We start from the raw sequence: 21,172 nt of genomic DNA, 5'->3' as shown, positions 1-21,172 counted from the left end.
TGTCACCAGAGTGATTTTTTTCCAAAATAATAGATTTTCGTAAAAACTTTAACACCCGAGACACAACAGCAGGGGACAACTACTTTCATTACATATTTTATAATATTTATTTGGGACTTTCTTTTTTAATGTCATTTACATGATATATTTGATTGCTAGAAAATATTAAGTGTCAAACTCAATTCCTAGAGGGCCCCAGCCATGCAGACTTTAGTTCCAGCTCTGCTTCAACAAGTTTGACACCTGTGAATTATTGTATTTTGATTCTTTGAACAATATGTTTTTGAACTCAAAACAAAGCCCCTTCCTTCTGTACATGGCTGTGGAGAATTTTGTGATATTTGGAATTTTACATTCATTCATTCATTCATTTTCTTCGGCTTAGTCCCTTTATTCATCAGGGGTCGACGTGTCATGCGTAATCAAAACACAATAATTTAAATAATTAAAACACAAAATTTTAAGTAATTAAAACACAATAATTGCCACATTGATGACTCAAAATTATTCAAATAACATATTGTTTCATTTTATAAAATATAAAGACATTGTAAAGCTAAATATATTAAGTCTAATATTGCTGACAGAAAGTGCATGTTTTTTTGCTGAATGACCCATTTGTTGGTTTGCACTGAGTCACAATTCTAACTTCCATTTTCATACTTTATTCGCTATTTTATTTTGATCTGATCTGAACTGTTTGCTGCAGCTTTTAGTATGGTAATACAATTGTATTCAAACTCGCACAACACATAATCAGTTCCTGAGGTGATCATATAAAGTTAATAGCCTAATTAGTTTATTCTGTTGTTCGGCCACGACGTTACAGACAAAAAATGTTTCTAATATAGAAATTTTTGGTGTGTATGGTTAGAACAAAACTCTTTTTAACATAGAAAATATTATTTTATTATTAGTTAGGACACATGATTTACAATAATAACCATTAGATTATTTACTATGGTGCCAATAAAGAAAGAAAAATCTAAATAAATAATAGGAAAAAACTAAAGAAATCCGACAAAAATTAAAGAGATATCGATAGGCCATCTGATTTGAGGATAGATATATAATAGAAATGAAATTGAGAGTGAAGAGGGCAAAATAATATGATAACAGCAATTTTTTAAGAGTTAATAGGTGATGTATATTAGAGGTCTTGCAAATTGTAAATGTTTTGAGTGCTTTCTTGTTAGGTGAATCTGGAATTGTAAGTAATTTTTTATCTCTTAAATGCTATAAGGCAGCACGGTGCCACAGTGAGTAGCACAATCGCCTCACATCAAGAAGGTCGCTGGTTCAAGCCTTGGCTCGGTCAGTTGGCATTTCTGTGTGGAGTTTGCATGTTCTCCTCGTGTTCACGTGGGTTTCCTCAGAATGCTCCGGTTTCCCCCACAAGTCCAAAAACATGTTATCCGTAGTGTATGTGTGTGAATGAGTGTGTATGGATGTTTTCCAGTGATGGGTTGCGGCTGGAAGGGCATCCGCTGTGTAAAACATATGCTGGAGAAGTTGGTGGTTCATTACACTGTGGCAGCCCCAGATTAATAAAGGGTCTAAGATGAAAAGAAAATGAATGAATGAATGAATGCTATAAATACTGGCTTGCAATTTGACAATTTACATTTATGAATGTAAAATCTGCATAAAAAGGAATATTGTTTATTTTACAGCAGATGTTAAAAATGTATCAAAAAAACTCCAAAAAATAATTACTCTTGGAGTCACAGAAAAATTCTGTGAAGTAATATTTGAGATAAATTAACAAAAATTGCCAAAATTGAAATACATTGTTGCATGACCAAAAAAGTGAGGAAGAGTTTCCGTGTTATTCTGACAAAAGGAGCAATTCGTATCATAGTCTGATCAAAATCTTTTCTTAAACATTTGACAGTTTTTGTCAGGGTAAATGTAACGTAATAAACGTTCGTTTACGTTAGTATCGTCAATCTGGCAACCTGCGTGGTGTCGTCGTAGAGGAGGGGCCAAGTGAAAAAAAACGCCATTGTTTTGAATTAGAACTGCAATGACTATATCAACCACTAGATGTCAACCCTACAAACTACCGTTAAATTACACATGAGACCAAAATCTAAAGGACGTGGAAAAAAAATATTTGACCTTACTTGTGGTTGTTGCATTAGAATACACGTGCGCGAATTTGTCATCGAATGGCGGTACCTGAGTTGGCGGACGCGGGTGTTGTGATGGTCGGTGAAAAACTACAGCTCGTGCTCCCAGGTGAGTGGTTTAATACATTTCATGTAACAGTAATCGAGAATCAAATGTTTTCGAGATGTTTCGTCGAAGTCGTCGACGGTTTGCGGTTGTTTTGTGGCGTTGTTAATGTAACGGGTCTAACTTACGCATGACGCAGGTATGGTTTATTGAATGTTGCATTTTGTTTGGTTTGTAACGTTGACGTTTTGGAAGCGTTTGTGTAACTTACTTGCAAGTTAATTACTTTATTCATGTCACGGAGATGAGTATTTTTAATTACTTTTTAGTTGTGTCACAGCGATCAATATTTTTAGGCTTGTAAAATGTGTGCTTGCCGAGCAAGGCCAACATCCACATCTAAGTTAATGGTGAGATTTCGGATCCGAGTGTGCTAACGTTGTTATTGTATATGAAGTGGATTAATAGCGAAGTTTGTTGATCTGCTGTAGCTTAAGCTACTCTCCATCAAAAACATACCGCATTATCTCTTGACATTCGTAAAAGGGTTCAAGAGTTGTCCTTTTAGACATGGCATACTTATTATTTGGGTTTTATTGTACCTGTGCCTTTTTTGTTTGTAGATTTTATGAGTTGTTCATGGTGTGTGTTTGCGATTAGAGACAGACTCGCCTACAAATGAAACTGAAGTACAACATTAAGGATTTAATCATCATTAGCGTTTTTATTATACGTTGTTATGCAATTATTCCAAAACACGTTTCAGGAGATCATCGACACTGTCTTTTGCATGATCTCCAAACACACGGTGGTTGTGTCAGACATTAGGAAGGGGGAGGGGTGCTCCAGGAGCGTGTTTGGGAATCACGGTCAATGTTACATGTGGCAGTGTTGTGCTGGTGAGAAATAGTTTTTGCAGTTCTTCATTAGTCCACCGGGGGGCAGACCCGAGCCGTGTTTAAAAGCGTATTTTACAGTGTGTCCGCTGGGCGGCAGACCATCACCGTGTTTTAAAGCGTACTTTACAGCGTCTTCGTTGATTTCATGAATTTTACCTCTGCTGTCGTGTCGTATGTGTTTCCATTTCATCACCGTTTAAAACGTTTTGTGATTGATAAAAGCTGCTTCTTCAAATACTTCAAAGTAGAGTCCATGTTTTTGATTGGAGAACCACATTATTAAGCCACTCCTCCAGTCAGTTTTTGCTTTAAAAACTGCTTTTATTTTAAAACCAGTAATCTGAGCCTCTGTTCATGTACATGTGCAGTCTTTATAAGCGCATATAAAGATGGTTCTGTGGTTTTTAAAAGGTGTAAAATAGCTAGCCATCATCCTATCTATCGTTTCCCGGAAGGCGGTCCCTCCTCCTGACAGTTTGTGGGTATCGCTTCTCGGCCTTTTGGCTAAGATCAAGTGTAGTATCTGTTCTTATCAGTTTAATATCTGATACGTGCCCTACCCGGGCACCATATATTAAATTGATTTTTGGAACAGGGAGATGGAATAGGGGCTTGCTCCGTCCACTCCACGCATCGACCCGGTATTGCAGTACTTCCGGGAACGGTGCACCCCCTATACAAGTTAATGGCAGAATTTATATTATGATGTAGTACTTGAGAGACATGGCAGATTGATATGTGGTTGTTACTCTGAGTTTTTGTCTCAAAGTGATATTCGGCGTGTGTTGCTCTTGCTGTGTGCGGATAGCTAAATTAATCATCTGACGCCATTTGTTTGAATTTTGTTTGTGTTTTCTAGCACTTATTACGGGTTCTTCAGAAGTGGACTTGCTTGCTGTTATGCCCCATATGCATTATAAGTAATAAATAATTATCAAATGCACATACTTATTAAAATATACACATATACTAGTGGTGTAGTCACAAATCACACGGTTTGGATCACATCTTTTTTATTTAGTCATGCATCAGACCGTTTATTTTCAATCAAAAAGAGGAGACAAATGTCATTTGCTTTACATTTATTACAAAAACAGTACTGGAAACACTTTTGGTTTTAACAAGCAGAACTTAGAAGCTGTAATTGTATTAAAGAGAAAATGAAAAATAATCAGCTGAATAAAAATAAACCGAAATATTCAGTACTGTGAAAAATTCACTGTTACTACGACTTTTGCTGATAACGCTAAATGTATAAATCTAACATTATAGTTTGTGCAACCCATATTTATTTTTAGCCTCTTTTTCAATAAATGATTCAGTTATTCACTCATAAAACTTCATGTTTCATTGCTAGATGGATCATTTTTCAAGAATTCAGTGGCATTTTTTGATGGCTGATTGTCGCCACCTATTGGATAAATTATGTAATTGCTGCCTACAACTTTCATTTTTGAGCGTCCTTAAATGCATCTGACTGATTTTAATCTTTACCATTAACATCAATGGTTTTATCTCAACTATAAACTGTTATATCCCAGTACTTCTGTGTTATTTGACTGTAACTTCATAACTGACTAAAGACTCAACTCTTTCTTGATTTTTGCGTTTATAGATTTGAATGCAGTGATTATTAAACATTTGCCAATCACCATCATTTATAAATAATGTTGTGTGGGTGTTGAGATCCCAATAATTTACACTGCATTAATGCAAACTTAAGCTTCCGTCATCATTTTATTTTACAGGAAAGCCTAAATGCTTTCATACCTGTGATTTGAATGACGCGAGAGGTGATCTCTCTCTCTCTCTCTCTCTCTCTGTGATCGTTACAAATTTAGGATTAATCTACAAGTGGGGAAAAAAATGTAATAGCCTAATCTGCGGGTCATGTGTGTTCTGAACCGTGGGTTGTGATCTGTACGAATCACGGATCAACAGTGATCCATGGCACCCCTCATATATCCAGTGTAGGGCTGCACAATATATAGTTTCAGCATCAATATCACAATATATCTATCCACAATAGTCACATCCCATAGATCAGTGTTTCCCAACCCTGTTCCTGAAGGCACACCAACAGTCCACATTTTCAATCTCTCCCTAATCAAACACACCTGAATCAACTCATCATAACATCAGAAGAGACTCCAAAACCTGAAATGAATGGGTCAGATAATGGAGACATCCAAAATATGTACTGTTGGTGTGCCTCCAGGAACAGGGTTGGGAAACACTGCCATAGATGTACAATGCTGAGTTAGGATTATATTTGAGCAAAAGTCACAGTTCAGAACATGAGATTTAAGCACAACACAGTGACATTTTATAGTTTGCATGTTTTTAAGGCCTGAGAGAGATTAAAGTAGTCAGGCACAAGACCCTTTGCCAGTTGGAAGTTTAATAAAGAATAATTTTAATGCTTTATGTTTACAATAAAAACTTTGCAGTGTAATTTTTACATTTATATATACAAACCCACAAAGCATAGACTGCTTATTTCACTTTCACCTTTGTTTTTTTGTATTTATCTATGCTTGTAATTTGTTTATTACATTTTATGCATTACAGAATCATGCCATGAATACATTTGGTAACACTTCAGAGACCATTAGCATGCAAGTTATGGAGATATTGGCTGCTTATTAAACTAAATATTCTACATGATCTTCTTTCAAATCCCCAAGCTAATACCTAAACAACCTAAATGTCTATTAAGGAGGAGCAAATTAGGAGTTAGTTTATTGAAGCAAGTCATAGTTAATGGTTTGCTAATATTGAGAGGTGATAGTTAAACTATAGTGTGACTATAAATTCTTTTCAAATAGTGCTCTTCAATCCTTTGGTGAAATTGTGGATGCAGTATATCGCAATATATCTCAGAAAAATAAAATATCGCAGTGTCAGATTTTTTGCCAATATCGTGCAGCTCTAATACAGTGTTTCTGTAATGGCCCGTTTCCACAGAGTGGTATGTTACATTTCGGTACACTTTTATGGCTGTTTCCACTGTCAAAGGGTCCCAAAAAGCGAACTGTACTGTACCATTTTTGGGTACCCTTTGCAAAGGGTACCTAACACGACAAAAGAGTACCAAAAGGTGGTACTCTGGACAAGCAATTGAATGAAAAAAAAGGAAGCGCCATTTTAAAAAGACAGCTGAGACATTACATCGTTATAATGTATACATATAATAACAAGCCATGGTTTCAACATTTAAACTGTTATAGCTTTTTAGCCATTTAAGCTTGAGAAATAGAACTTGGTACTAAAGATTTATTTTACCATGCTGATTCAAACCAATGCCATTCATTAAAACTCCGCCCATTACTGTACTTTTCAAAATGGTCACTACTGTAATACATTAAAATGCTACTCGTCCTTCAAAACTAAATCAATTTTGCTCAGATAATCTATGGACTGAGCTGCACAGAAATGACTGAACAGAATTTTGATATTCAGTTTTGTTCAAAAGGTATGATTACTCCATTAAAATGAAACTTAAAATTCTCAATGAACTCTATGATCTTAAGGTCCATGTCTAAGTTGGCCACAATGCCACCTACAGGTTAGGAGATACCTAAAATGCATGTTTATGCTTTTAACTTTTGAACAGTTTATCAGAAAATCATTTTCTTGGAGTCTATATATTCCTATAGATAGCGTTTTTTGAAAAAAAAAAATTGTCATAAAATTTGAAAATTTTGTCCAAACTTAGATTTCTTGGATTAATTTTGTTCCTTGGTTTAAACCAATTCCAACGATATATAAGTTGTCATTTTTTTCTATTTTGCCTTCTCAGCCATACCATAGTAAATGAAAAACAGTTTATTCCCTACTCCTCCCACAAATCTTAGTTAATTTTGTTCAAAATTGGCTCAAATGATGATCGGACCAAGCCGTACAGAAATGACTGCACAAGATTTTTGATATTTGCTTCCGTCCCTGAGAAATCTTTCTCAGAAGTTGACCATGCCTGTGTATGTTGAATTTTGTCAGATAATGTAGCATAATAATGTTTAAAGCTAACCAGTTACTATGCTGTTTAAGTTGACAATTCATTTATAAACTGAAGTAGAAAACATTAGTTTTTATTTGCATGAAAATCTACTTAAACTGCTAAAGAACTGTTTTGCTGAACTGATTCTCACACTTACACCTTTTTTAGCCCAGACACCAAGCATGACCTTTTAGCCCAAAGTGTTAAGTTAGTGCATTGCCAACGCAGAAGTTGTGGGTTCAAAACCAGCATAGGGCAACATTTTATTTTTAGGGGCTAAGGACCAAAGATGACATAAAACAGAAGTTGATGCAGGCATTATGAAGCATTTAAAGCTCATCAGGCTCTACACTGTGATTGAGTCCCATCAGACTCTCCAGTGCATTTAAAGCTCATCAAGCTCTCCAGTGCATTTGAGGCTCATCAGTTTCTCCAGTGCATTTGAGGCTCATCGGGCTCTCCAGTGCATTTGAGGCTCATCGGGCTCTCGTGTGCATTTGAGGCTCATCGGGCTCTCCAGTGCATTTGAGGCTCATCGGGCTCTCCAGTGCATTTGAGGCTCATCGGGCTCTCCAGTGCATTTGAGGCTCATCGGGCTCTCCAGTGCATTTGAGGCTCATCGGGCTCTCCAGTGCATTTGAGGCTCATCGGGCTCTCCAGTGCATTTGAGGCTCATCGGGCTCTCCAGTGCATTTGAGGCTCATCGGGCTCTCCAGTGCATTTGAGGCTCATCTGGCTCTCCAGTGCATTTGAGGCTCATCGGGCTCTCCAGTGCGTTTAAAGCTCATTAGGGTTCGCAGTTGGTTTAAAACTCACCAGGCTCTGCACTGCGTTTGAAGCTCATCAGGTTCCGCACTGTGCTTGAAGCTCATCATGCTCCACACTGCATTTGAAGCTTATCAGTCTCCGCTCTGCATTTGAAGCTCATCAGGCTCCGCTCTGCGTTTGAAGCTCATCAGGCTCCGCTCTGCGTTTGAAGCTCATCAGGCCCCGCACTGCGTTTGAAGCTAAAAAGGCTCTGGATTTTGTTTAAAGCTCATTTTAATAATTACTTATAATATTTATGCAAAATAATAACAATTATTTTTAACAAGATTTAAATTGTAGGAATTATGCAGTGTTTAACAAATTTTTCCTAAAATGTCCAAAATAAGCAAGAGTATCTGCAATCAGTGCTTGGTCCCGTAATTGCTTCTAGCAGCTATATTTCATGTTGTTTTTGAAGCCAAAAAAGTAAAAGTATGCTGTGTATAGTTTTTCTGTAATTGGTAACATATTGGACACTGTAAGGGTCTGTATGTGTTCATATATGTTGTATTTATTTAGTTGCATTATTAATTTTTTTTTTATATAATTGCAGGCATTACAGTAGGCTACCTCGCATCACTGAGCTGCAGTTATAATCAAATCATGTTCATAGAAATGTTAGTGATGAACATTTCTACACAAGTATGCATGTGTCTAAAGCATCTGTTTTGAGAGAAGTGCTTCTCATATGATATGTGAACGACCCGTACAGCTTTACTTTGACATTTTCTCGAGCTAGAATGATTTTGAGTGATCCATTGGTGTCCTTTTGGCAGTGGAAATGCAAGCCTGATAAAAGTGACCCGTACTGTACCACTCAGTGGAAATGGGCCATAAGGTTAAACAAATGTAATGTAGAGCTTGTGAAAATCGACATGAGGTGTTATCTCTGTAACGCATTGACGTATTCACACCAAACTTGGTGTGTTATCACAAACATGGTCTGAAGTTAGCTGCAGCGTTTTGGCACACAGCCCCCTAATAGTCTGGAGATTGAAAAAAAAAAATTGGCTTTTTTTTTTTTGCTTGTAACATCTAAACCCTTTTTCCAAAATTCATACAATTGGTCTCTTTACATCCAGCAGAGCATGCCAAGTTGAATGATGTATGATCTTCCCAGGTCAGTCATTTTGGCCATTGGCCATTTTGAATTGTCAAAAATTGCTATATATTATGGACGCATTGGTGAATTATGAAAGTCAGTATGTGTTTTCGGGACTGTGCTCTGAAGGTGCTCAAAAAGTTTCGTTGCAGCGTCACCTTTTGGTCAAACGTTATAACGATATTTCTAAAAATGCTAATTACTTTTGACTAATTTTACCTATTGTTATGGAACTTGTCTTGATACATTCCTTGGGTTGTCCTGAAAATATTGATACCACTAGCCACGTTTCCACTATCGCACCTAAAGAGGACGAGCCAAGGCCAGTTGCGTTTCAACTGTCATTTCCCGGGGCCTGATCGGGCCTAAGCGGGGCTTTCTCGGGGCCAGCGGCTGGCCTTTTTCGGCCCACCGAATATGTTGGGCCAAAGAGGGCCAGCTGGGGCACTCACTGCACTGGGTCCCTCTGTTAGTGGCGAGACCACTCGATGCTCGATGCCAACAGTGGGTAAGCGAGTAAATGAATATAATAAATGAAAATACACAGGCCTGTGCGTGTAGACATATAATGTAACGCTGTACAGTAACATGTCATTTGTTTGTTTCGGTTGACTTCATTTTAATGGCTTTGTGATGATGTGCTTTGGCTTTATCTGCCTGATTCCCGCTGAAGTGGGCGGGTTGTGTGACTTTGATTCTGGGGGCGGGGTTTGTGTGACGTTCTGCGAGCTACCAGCCCGACAGTGGAAACGTGACATGATTTCGGCCTCAACCTCCCGGGCAATAGGCCCAGCCCGGCCCAATAAAAGCCCTGGCTCACACTGGCCAGACAGTGGAAATGCGGCTAATTATACCTTAATAGAGTGGAGGAACTATGACGTCACCTTGTAGGCGAATTGGCTGCTAGCATAAAACTGGTTCCCTCAATAAAATCCCTAAAGGATTTTCCCATAGGCTTTTCAAAGAATGCAAATATTAAGCTCTGTGTTCAAACACTGTTCATTACACTTAAACGTTTTGTCCAGCCGGATAATCCTCACACAAAAATACAACTTTTATTACGTTTGGATCTTAAATGCAAACGCAAGAACTGAAAAGCTAACATTAGGCTATAAACAGACTACAGTGCCTTCGGGGCGCTCGCCTGTGACGTCAGCACCACCCTGCTACAGACTACTTTTCAAGCTTCGAAATATGCTCAGTGACCGATTTAATCTCTGTTTATTATATTATAATCCACACTATATATTATAAACAAATAAATATGCAAAAACGCATCTGCATAGACCTACGTGCCTTTTGGAGAGTTTTTATGTGGGAAATACATTTTATTTTGCTTTACGGTTGCTGTAAAAGTTTTGAAACGGTATGTGTAAATGTGCCTACATAGTATTATCATAAGACGTATTTAAATAAGTGTATCACTCACGCGCATACAGCCCGCTTACCTTATTAACAGACTTTTTTAACTGCTCCTAGACCGTAGGTCCGATCTTTACCAAATTTGACTTCTCAGACTCTTCAGACCAAAAGTTATGGCATTCATGTCGATAGACAAAACTGTTGTCATTTAGCATATGCGCAAACTTGATGTAATGCTGCCAGATGACATTACAGGCTAAATCACTGCAATGGTTTAAAGTATTGAAACCAAACTTAATGTGTGTGATCTAGACCTGACATTGACCAAACTACGTCAGTTTGAGCCCCCTTCTGGGTAAAATTAACATACAACTCAATTCTATGAATAGAAATCATACAAATTGTATCAAATGACTTTTAACTAGTTTTGTCTATTGTCATGAGACTGGTCTTGCTAGAGTCCTTGAATCATACAGAGAACCTTGATATAATTTATTCCCTAATTGACACGACTTGAATTAGTTTTGAAAATCTGTTGTTTTGAACTCTCCATAGATCGTTAGTCGAATTTCCACTAAATTTGGCTCAGACCATGCTGCAAAAAAGTTATATAATTTTCCAGTTGCTCTGTAGCTTGTTGCCTTATGTTGTGGCCGCTGGGCTGCTTGGCCCGATAATTGCTGCTTGCAGCTATATTTTAAATTGTTTTTCATGGTGAACCATCTGGTTGAACCAGTTCACCAAAATGATGGTTTACATCTCCCATATAGGCCAGTCAGCATTGATCCACACATTACTTTAAGTTGCTTATTCACATACTGCAACAATAACTGAACTGCTGTAGGAAGAAAGCATGATGATGATGAACTTGGGCAGAGCAGTTAATAGACTCTTTGCAGAGTGCCTGGTACAAATGAACACACACAAACGCTAAGCGCATTGCCTTTATTTTTCAGATGCGTCCAATTTGTGAAACGATTAGCTGATAAAACTGCGCATGTGTGATTCAGTTTGTCCTGAAGCTACCGAACAAACTGAACATGACTGCCTGCTATCACTGCCTGACACAGCAGCATCAATTCGGGTTGTCCCAATCAGGTTTTTTCATTTAATGTAGAGTCATTTGATTTTGAGTATCTACCGATACCAAAACCTGATCCTATATTTCTGTAATGCATAAAAAAAGAATAAAGAAGAGTGAAGAAACTGATCCAGTAGGGCTGCATGATTCTGGCAAAATGTGAATCACGATTTTTTTAAAATTAAAATCAAGATCATGATTTCTCACAATTCTGTAAATGTAAAATAAAGGTTAATATGATTAGCCTATTATTATTGTTAATTCTCAAACATATGGTAAAACAACAATAATAATATTAGGCCTATGTGTACGTCTACTGTTGCTTAAAATGCAAAATTTTGTATTACGGTGGACTTGAACAGACTTTTAATATGTCCTGTTAATTCACAGTAAAATGATGACATCAGAATATAACTATTCATAATTATAAAGTTGATTTATTATGTTTAAGACATGTGCTTGTCATCCGTCATTGACAACATTATTAGATCATTATATTTCTATTATGTATAGGCTAGGGTTGTTATACTGACACAGTAAACATTTTATTTTCATCCACAACCCTTTGTGTTCGCTATAAAAAAGAAAAAAAACAACATATCAAATGCTTGTTGTAATCATTACTCTAAAATGCGATATGATCATTTAAATCAGTGGTTCTCAAACTGGGGGTCGCGACCCCTGCGGGGGTCGCACAATAATTTCAAGGGGTCGTGAGTGATTTAAAAATTGTGTAATTTTCAGTGATTTATAATAAATATTTTTCAGTATTACAAGCTAATATTTTCAGATTTTTTAAAAGATATTACTGATGAATTCATAAAGTATTTAGGACACATTCAGGCAGAATGCATCTTTGTACTTGAAACGCAGCGTTCAGGAACAGTTTAAAACTTGTCATGTCAACTTGCCGCAGTAAACAAGGCCCACAACGCTTGCCCCTCCTTCGCTCTTATTGGCCCACTGCTCTAAGAACTTAACACGAATGGATTGGCTAAAATCAGCTGTCAATCACTCAGTCAACACCTCTTCTCTTCCGGTGACAGGAGCGACAACCGCGAAAATGTAAAGCTCTGAAGATGAGAATGAAAACAACACTGACAGATTTTGTCTTAGAAACACCTAAAGCTACAACTAATGGCTCATTTGATTACTGATCATGTGGTGAATGTTAATCCACCATCTACATTTTTCGAAGAGTGGATAAATACTTCTATTGGCTTCAAGTCCGTTATGAAAATAATTAAAGCATTCACTGTAAAGTCTGTGGGACGGAATTTTCAGGTAACTGTTTGCCACATCTACACTTTAAGCATGAGAGGTTAAAAGACGCTGTCAGCTATATGTAAAATTTAACACCACATACATCATCGCAAAAGGGCTTGCACTGACTAAGATTAAACTAATATTGCAGCTCATGAAAAGACCGGTATTGCTATTAAAATGACGTATGCAAATTATAAGGTATATGTCAAAAACATCTGTGCAATATCAGACACCACCCGTGAGAACACAGCACAGTTATCATTAACAGATTCATTCATGTCAAGCAATGCGTGCAGGGCCGGTGAGCGGTCTGTGTATCTTTTGGTCACTCAATTATCTTATAAAAAAGTATTTTCTTGTGAGAACGAGATTTCATTGACATATTTTCCTCACGCATGCATATATATATATTTTGCTTGTTAGTTTTGATTAGTGTTGATTTTCAAATGCAATAAATCTGTTTATAAAACTTGTAGCAACAGTGCAATAATTGGTGGGAGCCACTAAATATTGGCTGGTGCGCCTACATTTTTAAAGTTAGGAGCACCAGTACTACCAAGCAAAAATGTTAATTTCGAGCCCTGTAATGTATAGTAAATATAGTTAAAATATTGTGAACAGCTTAAAAAAGGTTAATTTTATTGTTTGTATATGCTTTGGTAGTGGGGGGGTCGCAAGTTCTTGATGATCTTACATTGGGGGTCGCTGGTTTAAAAGTTTGAGAACCACTGATTTAAATGATGTGCGCACAGGTTTCACTTTCACTTCCTAGTGCGGCTCATGGTTGCGGTCACTGTGAGAAAAACACACATACATTCAAATCAGACCTCCCGCACGGCCTTCAAACGATCGCTCTTTGCAACAAACTAAACGTTATTTACAACTTTGTGGTTGTGTTGTGTTCACTAAAGTAGGCGTCATTTGCATGCATGCGCGTTCTCTGCTGTAATCGAACAGTGCGTCAGCTAACGTGCGATTTCGCGACCGTGAATACATCATTACATGAAGACAGAAATTACATTTTAGGTGAATTATACCTTATAAATACAGTATGTGACACTTTTAACACCAATTGAAGGTGTCAGTGTATATATATATATATATATATATATATATATATATATATATATATATATATATATATATATACCCTCTCACAGTTGTCATGAAGGGTTAGCTAATATTAGCTAAGCAAACCAAAACTATTTTTGTACCAGGCTGTATAAACCATTTTTTTTCTGTTGTAAAGCTGGACATTCTTACACGCAGGGGAGTACATGGGATTGATTCCCTTTTGAATTCATCCGCAAGTGGTCAATCGAGGAATTGCAGTTTCAGTCACTTCCTTATTGGCTTCACAAGGGAGAGCAGTTCCTTTGTTGCTTATGTCATTCTTTCATTTTTAATTATCTGTTGCCTGTTTTATATTACCTCATTATTCATCAAACACCAAGAGATGTTGTATATTGTTTTATTGCAGCGAGTTTTTTACTGTGGTCAAGTTCTAAAAATATTTGGTTTTAAACATCTGTTATTTCATTGGCTGCTCGTTGCTTCTGTTGCATCATGGGAAGGAACTTGCTGTGTGAGATCATGATACTCCATTGTTTGAAGATAGATTTTTAAACGAAACTTAACATGAACTGATCAACAAGATCTTGTTTTTAACTCTATTAAATTGTATGAAATGAGTTGGATGTCAAATCGTCAATGAGAGTATATCTTCTGTAAGTGCCCCCTCATCAGGGCGGCTGTACAATTCATACTTACCTGGCAGGGGAGACACCATGATCAGGAAGGTGGTTCACCCAGGGTGAGGCTCAACCATTGCACTTCGGTTGTGCTGACCCCTGCGAATTCCCCAAATGTGGGAATCTCGACTGCATAATTTCTGGTAGTGGGGGACTGCGTTCGCGCTCTCCCCTGATCACATGGTCAAAAATAGAATGAATGTTTGGTTAGTATTTTTTTTCTGATTCCTTTGTTATAGTGGGGTGCAAATAACTTGTGTGCTGTGCATGTGCAACCAAAATGACGCTTTTCTGTTTGCCAACATAAACAAATAGTGAAATATTGCATAAGATGCCTATCAGTTTTGCATCAATGACACATTATTTATTGTGTTTTCAGCCTCTGTAAAATTATGCTCTAAAAAAAACATACTTTATTTTTAATTTACAAACTTTTTGTTAATAAAACAAAAAGTGTAGTAATACCTCCTACTGTTATAGGTAACTTGTGTGTGTGTGTGTGTGTGTATATGTATATATGTATGTGTATATATATATATATATATATATATATATATATTAGGCTTGTGCCGGTATTCGGTAATGCGATAAATCACGGTAATGAATATGCAAGATATTGTTATCGCGGGCACTTCAAAATACCGTGAAAAATAATAGATCCGAATTTATATTCTTAGAACGCGCCTTAGCTTATTTTCCATCAACCGCTTCAAGAAACACTGCGTATATGCTGCGCAGAATTGATGTGCACTCTGATGTAAACAATCCCCACATGTAGAAGCACTGTGTGCGCGCTGCCGCTGCCACCGCACTATAATCCTCACACGAAGAAGAAGCATGGCGGAAGGAGAAACGCTGCCGACAATTTATTCCCCTTCAAAAAGGGTAAAGTTAGAGGCTTGGAAATATTTTGGGTTCCAAAAAAATGCAGAGGGATTGCTGATCGAAGACGGTTTCCCTTTGCACATTCACTTTGATATAATTGCTCAAGTTTACTTTTATATTGTGTATTGTTTTATTTATATTTATTTGTATTTAAATGTTTGAAGTACTTTTAGTTAACTAAAAAGTTATTAAAGTTACTAAGTTGACGAAACTGAAGTTTTTTGTGTTTTTTTTACCTGTTTCTCTAGTAAAATTACAATATCGTGATAATACCGTATACCGTGATAAAAGCTCAATTAATCGCAGCATGAAAATGTGATACCGGCACATGCCTTATCTATATATATATATATATATATATATATATATATATATATATATATATATATATATATATATATATATATATATATATATTTGCATACAGGGGTTGGACAATGAAACTGTAACATTAGGCAACTTGGTGTTGGAGGTTTCATGGCTAAATTTGACCAGCCTAGTGACCTGTCTTTGTTGATTGCACATTCCAACAGTAAGAGCAGAGTGTGAGGGTTTAATTAGCAGAGTAATTGCACAGTTTTGCTTATAATATTGTAATGCACACAAAATTATGGGCAACACATCACAGTTCTAAAAGGGTTCAAATTTTTGCTATGCGTCTTGCTGGCGCATCTGTGACCAAGACAGAAAGTCTTTGTGATGTATTAAGAGCCACGGTATCCAGGGTAATGTCGGCATGCGATCATGAAAGAGGAGCCACATCCAACAGGAGCAACTGGACGCAAGACAAATTTGTCTGAAAGGGATCTTTGAGTGCTAACCTAGATTGTAGCACAAAACATTAAAACCACAGCTGTCCGACTCACTGCAGATTGAAATGTGCACCTCAACTCTACTGTTTCCCTCAACTTTTCGTCGGCAACTCCACAGTGTCAATGTACATGGCTGGGCTGCTATAGCTAAACTTTTAGTCATTTGTGCCAATGCCAAACGTTGGTTTCAATGATGCCAGCAGTGAAAATCTTGAGCTGTGGACAATGTTAATCATGTATTGTTCTCTGAGTCCACCTTTAGTGATGGTTTGGGCTGCAATATTATGGCATTCCCTAGGCCCAATACTTGTGCTAGATGTGTGCGTCACTGCCAAGGACTACTGAACCACTCAGGAGGACCATGTGCACCCAATGGGTAAAACAGTGTATCCTGAAGCTGAAGTCGTGTATCAGGATGATAATGCACCAATACACACAGCAACTGGTGACAGAGTTCTTTGAACATGAAAGGGAAGTTGAACATCTACCATTGCCTGCACAGTCCCCAGATCTTAATATTTTTGAGCCACTTTGGGGTGTTTTGGCGTATCGAGTCAGGAAATGTTTTCCTCTACCAGTATCATGTAGTGACCTGGCCACTATTTTGCAAGAATAATGGCTCAAAATCCCTCTGGCCATGATGCAGGACTTATATCTGTCATTCTCAAGACAAATCGATGATGTATTGGCTGCAAAAGGAGGCCCTAAACCATACTAATTAAATATATGTGGTCTAAAACAAGGTGTTTCAGTTTCATTGTTCAACCCCTGTACATGCATGCGTACATGCATCGTATACAGGGGTTGGACAATTAAACTGAAACACTGGCCGTGTTGGCCATTTCATGGTTAAATTTGACTAGCCTGGTGGCAAATCTTTATTGATTACACATTTCACCAGTAATAGCAGAGTGTGAAAGTTTAATTAGAGTAATAGCACAGTTTTGCTCAAATAATTGCAATGCACACAACATTTTGGGTGACCTATCGGAGTTCAAAAGAGGACAAATTGTTGATGATTGTCTCGCTGGCACATCTGTGACCAAGACAGCAAGCCTTTGTGATGTATCACGGTATCCAGGGTAATGTCAGCATACCACCAAGAACGAAGAACCACATCACAGAGGAAACTTTCTGAAAGATTGTCCGGTTGCTAACCCAGATTGTATTCAGTACTTCCTGCTTTACTACTGTTCGTGCATATTTGCCTACTGCTCCGCGCTTTGCGCTCTTGCTTTTTATATTTAGTACTTCAATTTTAACTTCAACCTATCAGCACAGTGCTCAAAGACACAGATTGAAGATCAACATTGAATCTACAAACTTTCTGGAATACAACTTTACTAACAAAAGTGGAATCGTCGACTAAACAAGCTCCCACTACCAGCAGCTTACATTCCTGAGACTGAAAAACACAGATAGCTGAAAATGCTTCTGGTTGGGATTGATTTAGAATCTTCCTGCTGCACAAACTGCTACAGAATTCTACAAAAGACTGCAGTTTTTGAAACAAAGTTACCTAAGATCCGACCAGAACTGCTGGATTACACAGGACTGCTTCACCGTGGACCCTCAAAGCATACATCTGGTGAGGTTGTAAATCTTCTCGAGCTACTGTTTTGATCACTGAATGAGACTGTTGAAAATGAGCATGACAACTGATGGCAAGATGCGAGACCAAATGTTACTCCAGTGTAAAGGTATATGTATAGTTCTCTGAGTCTACCTTCAATGACTTTCCCAGATCCGGGAGAGTTACATTTTGGAGAAACCCCAGAGAAGTTTACCACCCAGACTGTTGCATCTTCAGAGTGAAGCATGGGGGTGGATCAGTGATGGTTTGGGCTGCAATATCATGGCATTCCTTAGGTCCAATTCTTGTGCTAGATGGGCGCATAACTTTCAAAGACTGCTAAACCATTCTTGAGGACCATGTGCACTGGGCTGCTCAATTATGGGGAAAAAATCATAATAATGATTATTTTGGTCATAATTGTAATCAACTGATAATCGTTTTGAATAATCGTGAAGTCAAAATTATTCGCCCTCCTGTGAATTCTTTTTATTTTTTTATTTTTTAAATATTTCCAAATGATAACAGAGCAAGTAATTTTTCACAGTATTTCCTAATAATATTTTTTTCTTCTGGAGAAAGTGTTATTTGTTTTATTAAGGCTAGAATAAAAGCAGGTTTAAATATGTTGAAACCTATTTTAAGGTCAATATTATTATCCCCCTTAAGCAATATATTTTTTTGCAGAAGCATTTCTGCAGAAGAAACTACTGACTTGCCAAATTACCCCAATTAAGGCTTTGAATCGTACTTTAATCTGAATACCAGTATCTTGAAAAATACCTAGTAAAATATTGTGCTGTCATCATAGCAAATATAAAAGAAATCAGTTATTAGAAATGAGTTATTAAAACTATTATTTTTAGAAATGGATTGAAAAAAAATCTTCTTTCCATTTAAATCGAATTTGGGGGAAAGGGTCGCTAATAATTCAGGAGTGCTATTAATTCTGACTTCAACTGTATATATAGTTATTTTCCTCCCTGTAAATAAGGAAAGGGAAACAAATACATTAGAATAAAACATATGAAACCAACTGTGCTTTAAGCATCTTCACTGTAAAAAAAAAAAAAGCAAAAACTTTAATTATAGCTACAAAAGTCCTTCAGTCAAGAGCATTCAGTGAGTGATTTTGTCCTTTTGTTGTTTGATATATATATATATATATATATATATATATATATATATATATATATATATATATATATATATATATATATATATATATATATATATATATATATATATATATATGTATGTATGTATGTATATATATATATATATATGTATGTATGTATGTATATGTATGTATATATATGTATGTATATATATGTATGTATATATGTATGTATATATATGTATGTATGTATGTGTATATACACATTCTAACAGACAGGGGAGTACATGGGATTGATTCCCTTTTGAATCCATCCTCAAGTGGCCAATCGAGGAATTGCAGTTTCAGTCACTTCCTTATTGGCTTCAGGAGGGAGAGCAGTTCCTTTGTTACTTATGTCATTCTTTCATTTTTAATTATCTGTTGCCTGTTTTAAATGACCTCATTATTCATCAAACACCAAGAGATGTTGTATAGGGTTTTATTGCAACTGAGTTTTCATACTGTGGTTGAGTTTTAAAAAATATTTGGTTTTAAACATCTGTTATTTCATTGGCTGCTCGTTGCTCCTGTTGCATCATGGGAAGGAACTTGCTGTGTGAGATCACGATACTCCATTGTTTGAAGATAGGTTTTTAAACGAAACTTAACATGAACTGATCAACAAGATCTTGTTTTTAACTCTATTAAATTGTATGAAATGAGCTGGATGTCAAATCGTCAATGAGAGTATATCTTCTGTAAGTGCCCCCTCATCATGGCGGCTGTACAATTCATACTTACCTGGCAGGGGAGACACCATGGTCAGGAAGGTGGTTCACCCAGGGTGAGGCTCAGCCATTGCACTCCGGTTGTGCTGACCCCTGCGAATTCCCCAAATGTGGGAATCTCGACTGCATAATTTCTGGTAGTGGGGGACTGCGTTCGCGCTCTCCCCTGATCACATGGTCAAAAATAGAATGAATGTTTTAGGTTAGTATTTGGTTTCTGATTCCTTTGTTATAGTGGGGTGCAAATAACTTGTGTGCTGTGCATGTGCAACCAAAATGACGCTATTCTGTTTTTCAATTCAATTCAATTCACCTTTATTTGTATAGCGCTCATACAATGTAGATTGTGTCAAAGCAGCTTCACATAAAAGGTCACAGTAAATAGGAACAGTGTAGTTCAGTTTGTAGTGTTTAAGTTCAGTTCAGTTGAGCTCAGTTCAGTGTGGATTAATAATCACTATTGAGTGTCCAAATATTGAAGGGCAAATCCAACGATGCGCAGCTCTACAGATCCCGAACCATGCAAGCCAGTGGCGACAGCGGAGAGGGAAAAAAACCTTCACTAATGGCGGAAGTGAAGAAAAAAAACCTTGAGAGAAACCAGGCTCAGTTAGGCACGATCATTTTATTTCTCCGCTGGCCAAACGTCTTGTACAGAGCTGCAGTCTTAGTGGCGGAGGCTGGAAGCTGGCCTCAGCGAAGACTCGTCTGTCTCTGGAGCGTCACAGGAATCAGTCTCATGTTCTCCACTCCTCCATGACCACCACAGTAGCTGCTCAGGATTCGGCCTGGTCCAGGATATGGAAACCTTGGGATCATCTCGTCGTTGGTCTTGGATCGAATCAGTGACTCTGCATAGTCTGAGGGCCTCGGGATGAGTATCCCCAGGTGGAAATAGAGAATAAAGAAAATAATTAGCGTAGCTGATGTTCATAGTGTATATCAACAAGATGCATAACCTGTGTGGAAGCCCGCTAAGTGGTGCACTAAGTGTATGCTTTACTGAACAGATAGATCTTTAATCTAGTTTTGAATTCGGAGAGTGTGTCTGAGCCTCGGACGTTATCAGGAAGGCTATTCCAGAGTTTAGGAGCTATAAATGAGAAGGCTCGACCTCCTTTACTCGACTTTGCTATTCTAGGTACTAACAGAAGCCCTGAGTTTTGAGACCTTAAAGAGAGAGTTGGATTGTAGCGAGACAGAAGGTTGGTTAGATAAACAGGAGCTAGATTATTTAAAGCTTTATATGTAAGAAGCAATATTTTAAATTCAATACGAAACTTAACAGGCAGCCAGTGTAAGGAGGATAAAATTGGGGTGATGTGATCAAATTTTCTAGACCTGTTTAGAACTCTGGCAGCTGCATTTTGTACTAATTGAAGTTTGTTAATAGAGGATGCTGGGCAGCCAGCAAACAGAGCATTACAGTAGTCCAGCCTAGAAGTCATAAAAGCATGGACTAGCTTTTCTGCATCTGAGATGGATAGCATACTTCGTAACTTAGCGATATTTCTCAGATGAAAGAAAGCAGTTTTTGTGATATGGGATATATGATTTTTAAAAGTTAAA

The 21,172-nt window shown here is 37.4% G+C and overlaps 3 non-coding genes across 3 annotated transcripts; all 3 read left to right on the top strand.

Annotated features, from left to right (window-relative positions):
- Nucleotides 1-3,561: 3,561 nt before the first annotated feature.
- Nucleotides 3,562-3,752, top strand: LOC130233027 (U2 spliceosomal RNA). Its single transcript, XR_008838169.1, has one exon. It is a non-coding gene; the product is annotated as a U2 spliceosomal RNA (small nuclear RNA).
- Nucleotides 3,753-14,457: 10,705 nt separating this feature from the next.
- On the top strand, nucleotides 14,458-14,621 carry LOC130233022 (U1 spliceosomal RNA). Its single transcript, XR_008838164.1, has one exon. It is a non-coding gene; the product is annotated as a U1 spliceosomal RNA (small nuclear RNA).
- A 4,987-nt stretch (nucleotides 14,622-19,608) lies between these two features.
- Nucleotides 19,609-19,772, top strand: LOC130233024 (U1 spliceosomal RNA). The gene has a single exon (XR_008838166.1). It is a non-coding gene; the product is annotated as a U1 spliceosomal RNA (small nuclear RNA).
- The last annotated feature ends 1,400 nt before the right edge of the window (nucleotides 19,773-21,172 follow it).

This window comes from Danio aesculapii, chromosome 7 (assembly GCF_903798145.1).
Source record: "Danio aesculapii chromosome 7, fDanAes4.1, whole genome shotgun sequence".
NCBI classification, from domain to species: Eukaryota; Metazoa; Chordata; class Actinopteri; order Cypriniformes; family Danionidae; genus Danio; species Danio aesculapii.
The sequence above is the reverse complement of the archived record's forward strand: the minus strand, read 5'-3'. Positions and strand labels throughout refer to the sequence as shown.